The sequence below is a fragment of the Halyomorpha halys genome, unplaced genomic scaffold, assembly GCF_000696795.3.
Source record: "Halyomorpha halys isolate HHAL.00 unplaced genomic scaffold, Hhal_1.1 Scaffold45.1, whole genome shotgun sequence".
In the NCBI taxonomy this organism is placed as follows: domain Eukaryota; kingdom Metazoa; phylum Arthropoda; class Insecta; order Hemiptera; family Pentatomidae; genus Halyomorpha; species Halyomorpha halys.
In genome coordinates, this window is record NW_027113993.1 from 1,109,396 (window position 1) to 1,117,474 (window position 8,079).

The following is an 8,079-nucleotide window of genomic DNA, read 5'->3' on the forward strand; positions in this document are numbered from 1 at the left end:
AATTTTTTATTATAACTTGTAATGATTGTTAATTGCCTAGATAGGTCCTTATTGGACCAATATTATTGAGAGATGAAACATTATATATTTTTATTCTATTTAACTACCATATAGTTTAATTATTTATTTTTATGTACCGTTATAAATTAAATAAATATAATAAACAACTGATTCAATCATTAATCGAGTATGTAAATAAAAATAATACTGCTTGTTTAATTTTAACTAAATATATTAACTTATATAAAACTTACAATCGTGTCCATCTAATCTTTATACACACCCAAATTTAGCAAAACCGAAGTATGGCTGGATCTGCTAACATATTATAGATTGGACCAGGCAATTTATAATTTTAAAAAAAAAACATGAGAGGTATGTTGTATCTTGTAATGTAGAATGTATGTGGAACATAATGCAATGTTAGACACTATAATAGCTTTATAAAAAAAAATTTCTACCAGACGTAACCAATAAATGAAGTTTTGAAGGAACAATATGCAAACATAACACTCCTTTATTTACCATGTATTTATTATAGCCTTGTGGCAAACTGTTTGTGAAAATTAATAAAACTACTTAAAAAAAATAAATAAATAAAAAAAACTACTTATAAAGTTTTATCACTTATACCTCATTAAGGAATAGAAGTTTACATTGAACTGTCATCCTCCAAGTTATGCTAAGCCGTGCAAAGCTAATTGAAATTTCAATACGTTTTATCAATCTTTATGACAACGGGAAATTATAAATAAGGATTATAATATCACAAATAAGGTAGTATATAACACCTCTATTAGTATCCAGGATATCTTATTCCAAAGCAGCATTTCCATTACGGTCGAGTTAGTTATGTTTCGACACCTTGATGGAACAGATATCGATTCTAAATTATTACCAACGGTCTCATAGTTTCATATAAAAATAAATCGTATGAAGGTAAGACAATTTTAAAGAAAAAAATCTTATTAATTTATTTTTTCTTATATTATTTAAATTATTTGAAATATAAAAATAATAACGGTTCATAGAGATATCATTTTTTAACGAATGAATTCACACTAGTGTATTCTTCCATTTCATCTAAAGCAGTTTATATCTACGTAGACGCACGTATTATTATTAAGAAATTTAACACTTCTAATAAAAATTATAGTTTTGAAAATATGCATGAATAAACCCAAAGTGATGCATAAAGCATAAATTCAGCAACAGACCAACATTGACGAAAGGTAAAATTTATTAAGTGAATAGATTTTACATTAGATTTATTTGATATATTTTAATAAAATACAATTTATTACAAAGTGAAGCCACTTCCTTTTCAATCACTTGTATTAACGTTAACATCAAAGTTTCTAATTTACTTAGTTGTATACTTGTGTGGTAGAAGCTTATTCATGCTTTTTCGGTAAGTAGATTGTAATCATTTTTGGGTTATATTAATTATTATTATTGGATTATATTACGAAATACTGAATTTTTTTTTAATATTTATTTTAAAAAACTCACTTTTTTCTGATATTATTTATTTTATTATTTAAATTATTTTAACTATAAAAATAATATCGGTTTACACAGACACTATTTTTTATCGAAAGAATTCACACTACTATATTCTTCCGTTTCATCCAAACAAGTTTATATCTATGTTTGTATTATTAAGAAATTTAACACATCCGATAAAAATTATAGTTTTGAAAGTATGCATGAATAAACCCGAAGTGAAGAAAGCATAAATTCAGCAACAGACCAACATTGACGAAAGATAAACTTTTTTAAGTGAATAGATTTTGTATTAGATTTATTTGATATATTTTAATAAAATACGATTTATGCCAATGTTAAGCCATTTTCTTTTGAATTACTTGTACTTAGGTTTTTGAAGGAGCTTCAAAATTTCTACGTACGTCTACGGGGGTTGTAGACTTGTGTGTAGAAGCTTGTTTCAGCTTATTTGGTAAGTGGATTGGAATAATTTTTGGGTTTTACTAATTATGTGATTTGGTGTATTTCTTGAAATACTAAATTTTTTTTTAATGTGTTAATTTACAAAAAATAAATACGAAAAATGGATAGATTTAAATAACCAAAATATATAGACAGTGGAAAAATATATATAAACTAAAACACATAAGTAACAAAACTTAAAAAAAAATAAAAGTAATATGCTTTAAAAATAATGTTTTAAGAATTAAATAATTTAAAACAACAATAGGGTATTATTTTTAAAGAAACAAAGCAATAATATCAAACTGTATGGCTCCGTCACATGTTAACGAACTAAGCTCTTTACATTGTAGGCCGTCGTACATAGTTGCAAACACTTCTTCCCAATTAGGGCCTTTTAATAAACTAAGAATTTTTCTGGAGAGCAGGTCCGCTGCCCAAAATATTATATTATAATTTCACTATACTTGTGACAGGTTGCCAAGAAGTGAAAGGTGTCTTCCTTTTCTTCGGAGTAACAGACCGAACAGTTCGATAGTACATACAGCTTTGGAATGGTCTGTAGGAGGACCCCAGTATGGAAAATAACCATCTACCGTACTATATTTGGAATACGTCTGATAAATAAAATATCAAAATATTTTTATTGTCACATATGCCACTATTAAAGCAATGTAGTATTAAATAAACGCCTGAAATTGGAAAATAGCCCGAAACCTGCAACTCCCACCCTCCACGGTAGCCTTACTTATTTGACTTTTTAAACAGACATTAAACGGGTATTCATGATGTTGTGTTAAATGTTAAATGTTTTACCATGTTAAATGTTATAACTATAGGATTGTGAGAAGCCCTATTTGAAGCCTGTATTGAAAGTATTTTCCATGTTCTATCATTCAGATATGCAGTTCCTTTTCTCAGGGGATCAGTATTAAAATCTACGCACTGGAGATCTTCAGTATTACCAAACTTGGATGAAGATAGGTTTAAATCTCTTTTGAGAGTGAACTACTTTCAATTTGAAACTAATTATACAAGAAATCAAAGATTGTTAAAAAGTTGTTATTATGTCTATAACCCACTTTTTCAGTATTTATTGTATTAATGAACCCATTATCCTCCTATCGTCAAACCTTATGTATTGTTTAAGAATAAAATCATTTATTTTCAGTAATTTCTTTGAAAAATTTTCTAACAAGCATATAGCATGTTACATGTCAGGTAAAAGTTAATTTAAATAGCTACAAAATGTCATTCTCCCATGTTTCTACCATAATTATGAGTGGAACTATTTGTATTTAAAAAATTAGCCATTAAAAATTTAGAAAACTATAGAGCTATAATTTCAAAACTGGTAAACATAATTCAAATCGCTCCCTATCCAACACAAAAAAAACAGAAGAGGTATTAGCAGACCAATACCTCTTCTGTTTTTTTTCTCCGTTGTATTATTAAAATTATCCATTGTGATTTAATAACTGGGGTATGAAATAATTACTAGCACAAACACGAAAGAACTAACCTGACACAACATACAAAAATGGTGGCGAGCTCAACTGGTCTATTGTGTGACGTCATTCTCCATTTAACAGACCAAGTAACAGACTCTCAGCCACGTTACATGTTATTTCGTTTTAACACGGCAAAAGAAGGAAATTTTTTTTCCATTTAACATGGGTTTTTCCATTTAACACGCTTTAACATGTTAAACTAAAGATCATGAATACTCCTAATAGCGAGTAGGTTGGTAGATGAACAACATGTCACAATCTCACAAGAGAACACAAAAAAAGGCCATCCATCCCGGCCGGACCTGCCCACTAAGACCCCCAGAGAGCAACGGCCTTATATCACTTTTAAAATATTTCTTTAAAACAGGAAGAGGAAGCTTAAGCTAGCTTAATCGAGCAATGTATTAAAAACGCCTGAAATTGGAAAATGGCGTGAAATATTTTAATCTAAATACGTTACACTTACTTCAGTACTCATTATTATATACGTGTTTTTAACTGATTGATTTTTTTTCGTAGGATATTAATCTTAAATAATATAATATGATTGCATGACTTGGTTTTTTTCGTTCCATGTTCATTTTCTAAGGTTTTCCACAGCTTATATTAAGGCGTTTTACTCCATGAAAGGTTAGCATTGTCTTATCTGATAGTAAGACGATCCCGGTACGAACAACCTAATACAATTTGTTATCGAGATTAAAATGGGGATAATTAACAGGAGACAGCTGTATTACACAAAGCTCTAAGCCATTAGCTAGGGGAAGCAAACAATATTAATTTAGCTTAGGATCGATTTAGCTTGGCTTCCAACAGCTGATGGCTAATTAGCAACTTCAAAGGGCTCAGGCCGTCATTTGGAAATTGTTGCCAAACCATTACGACATCTAGGGGATTAGCTCACAACACCTTATACGAAAAAAAAATATTGAAAACCAATTTCTCTTGCTCTCTTATTTTAGGGTGCTTCAATCTCTTCTTTAAAATGTGTTGATTTATTTTATTTAAATAAATAACGAGGAACTGTATTATAAATTGTAAGTTATGTATACATTATTATTAGGATTTGGTAACATAAATTGAAAAGCGATGAAATTCGTTTTTAGCACCTCAAAAACCACTTACTACGAATTTTCGAAAACATCGGAAAATACTAATTTTTAACTAAATAAATTTCTCGCATATGATAATTTATTATGTCATCAATTTGTTGAACCTGAAGATTATCTGGGTTCTAAAAAGCTATGAGGATATAGGCTGTCTCTGGAACATTTAATCTTTTCTTGAAATAAAGACTTAATTTTGTTATAAAAAATTATTTTATCAGAAAAAGAACAACTCATAACCAACAAATATCCAAAGGGTTTATATAGAAAAATGATACTGGACCCAGAAACCTAACTTGTTGTTTACAATTCCGTGGGAGGAGTTGAGTCCCCCCAATGGGGTCCTTAGAGAAACTGGATATGGTCGGCATGATGAAAAAAAATAAAAAGGAATGAGGTAACATACGATATGTAAGGTATATATCTATACTTCGAGTACTAAAGAATACCAAACCTTTAAGGTGCATAGTACCATGTAAAACTTTATACTTGACCAGAATGAATTTTGATGTGATTCCAAGCAACCTATTCACTAATAAAATCTACACTTTGGTTCTTGAAATTAACTACTTAAATCATATTACTCAATCCAATTAATTACAAAAGACTGATCTACAAGACGATTATAAGACCTCTCTGGACATACAGGATTGAGCTTTGGGACTCCCACTAAACCTTTGCACCTCTCGTATCCAATCCTTACAGTCTAAAATCCTCAATGCACCTTACATTATCACAAATAACATCATCCATAAAGACCTTAATGGTCCATATGTAACCGATCTAGCCCGTACCAGATATCAATCCTTCCATTATAAACTCCTTAACCATCAAAACCCTCTAGTTTCAAATCTAGTTTCTTCTATTCGAGACAATTCTCCGAGGCACCTGAAAAGAACATGGCCTCGAGACCTTCTAGAGTAGAAATTTGATTAGAGTGATACTAATGGAAAGTTTTTCTACATGCCTGTATTATTCCATTTTGATCTTACATCAAATTTGCTTAATGTTTTTTTTTTTGTAAACACAGTTGTAAATAGCAATAAATATTTTTAATTTGACTTTATTGTTTTAGCGGGCTCAAAAATGGATCTACTAGATGTTTGTAAATCGACATAATTGTGCTTACATTTCCTCCCTTGACATTTTTTTTATTACTTCTATGGCAAGTTACTTACAAATAATAGTAAATTTATTTTTGTGCCTGCCAACATAATGTTGAAAATTTCACAAAGTTGACATTTTCGTCTTGTTCTTTATGAGGACCAGTGATAGGTTGAGTATATTTGAGGTTACCATTTTCAGTATTAAGGGACCATTACACATTCAAACGGAATTATCGTAAAACCAAACATCAGCTTCATCGTTTAAGGGTAATAATTGTGGATTAAAGAGAAAATCTTGAAATTCCATCATTCAAAATTTGACTTGGATCATCAATGAACAAGTTTTCTGTTCATTACGAATCGAAATATGTATCAGCACTTGATCAGTGTGAACACGCTACTAATTCACAGTTTGATTAGTTTGGTTGGTTAGACAGCTTTCTGCAAATAGAATACAGTGTGGACACACCTTATTGGTGGATTGCTCAGTTAAGACACAGAAGGTTGCACTCCATCATGTATACCGAAGTGTGAAGTCTTAAGGTGCCATTAGCGGCAATGAAGTGGCGCCCCCAAAAAACCAAAGCGCCAAAGAGCACTCCCAAAAAGTTGGTCGCCTATAATAAAAAAGAGTGGAGGCATTAGGCACACTTATCCAGCCCACTTAGCTCCGGATGTTTGGCTGGAGTTCGCTCATCGCCATAATGGAAGTGTCGGAGAGTCTCTTATCGCTGATAGTGTTTATGTTCTTCGGGAGCTCTCGGAAAAAAAATAACTCCACGTGTTATAATAATTCTACATTATGAGACTAAATTTAAGCTGATTAGATTGAATCAAGTTCGTTCAATAGTGTGATGGAGAAGAAAAAAAGTGGTTATTTTGAATAAAGTGATTAAATATAGAAACGTTTTAATGCAATATGTATAAAAGAAATAAATTTTACGCATATCATCTTAATTCTCTTCAATATTCAATATTTTAAATAATAATAATTTTTTGAATTTCTAGAGAGTATTCACCATTCTTTCCATACTTCACATGAAAGAGAATTTAATATTGAAGAAAAGTTTGTTTAAAAATTTTAAATATTTCAAAGAGTATTATCAAGTTATTTTAAATTTCCACTGTAATATAACATTGAATGTATTTTGTGCTGGACACCGAAAGCTACAAAACACATAAATAAATTTAAAAATAATAGAAGAGACTATTTTCGATAATCAACCTAGATTAATGATTTCAAATGGTAATTACTAATGCATACTTTGTACATACAGTGAAAATTTAACCTTTCGCTTACAGAAAATAAAGCAAACATTTTTTTTACAAGAAACAAGTCAGAAATTAAATTATCGAAACGTTTTGAAATAACGCAATTTTTTATATTTCCCCAACTATGGATTTTGAGTAGTACGCATATACATTTTAATCTCAATAATCCGAAGACCACAATAAATCGACCTGGTGTAAAAAAAATTGCTTTTTTTGAGAAAATTCAGCAGACAATAAAATTTTTATTTATAAGTAAAAGTGCCAATGTGTAAAGGACATTTTTAACTTCCAGTTCTATAGGCAAGTTATTATTATCACAGTGAAAATCGAAAGTGGAAATTTTAATACAATTTTGGTATCAGGTAATCTAATTGCTAAGAAAGTTTTCATAATACATAATATCCATTGCATAAATCAATCGATTCTGTAAAACTAATTTTATTAATTGTAAAAATATGTGTAATACAAATTTTGTTGCAGAACTCATTTTTTTTTTTTTTTTTTTTTTAGAGAGTAGTATCAAATTGTTTTATATTTTCACTGTAAATAACATTCAAAGTATAAAGTTTGAAAATGGCCAAAAATCTAAAGGCTCTACTTTAAATGATGTTCCATTTAATTGTAATTATATATGTATATATAGTTGACCGTAAAAATTTAAATTTAAGAAGATGGCCAGGGTTGCGGTCAAAAAAGGAACTAATAGTTTATAACTATTTTAATGTCCGACGTTTCGCCCCATTTTGCAGGGTTTCATCAGAGCTAAAAAGATACAAAAAAAAAACTGAGAATATTAGAACAATAAGGTAATTTAAGCTAGGATAAATATTATGTAAAAATAAAGTGATAAGAAATTACATATAAATAAAAGGAAGGAAGACATAAGATAGGATCAATATAAAATAAACTTGAATAAACAATGATAAGAATAAAAAATAAGTAACAATGGTAAGAGAAAAAAATTTTAAAAATACGTAAAATATACATTTAAAAAAGTACAGGAGATGTACATAAAACAAAAACAATACGGGAAAAAGAAAAAAAAAAGAAAGTAGAGATTAAATAAACGTTTTGAAAGAATAAATATAAATAAAAATAATAATAATAATATCAAATCAGGATCACCTACCTGTT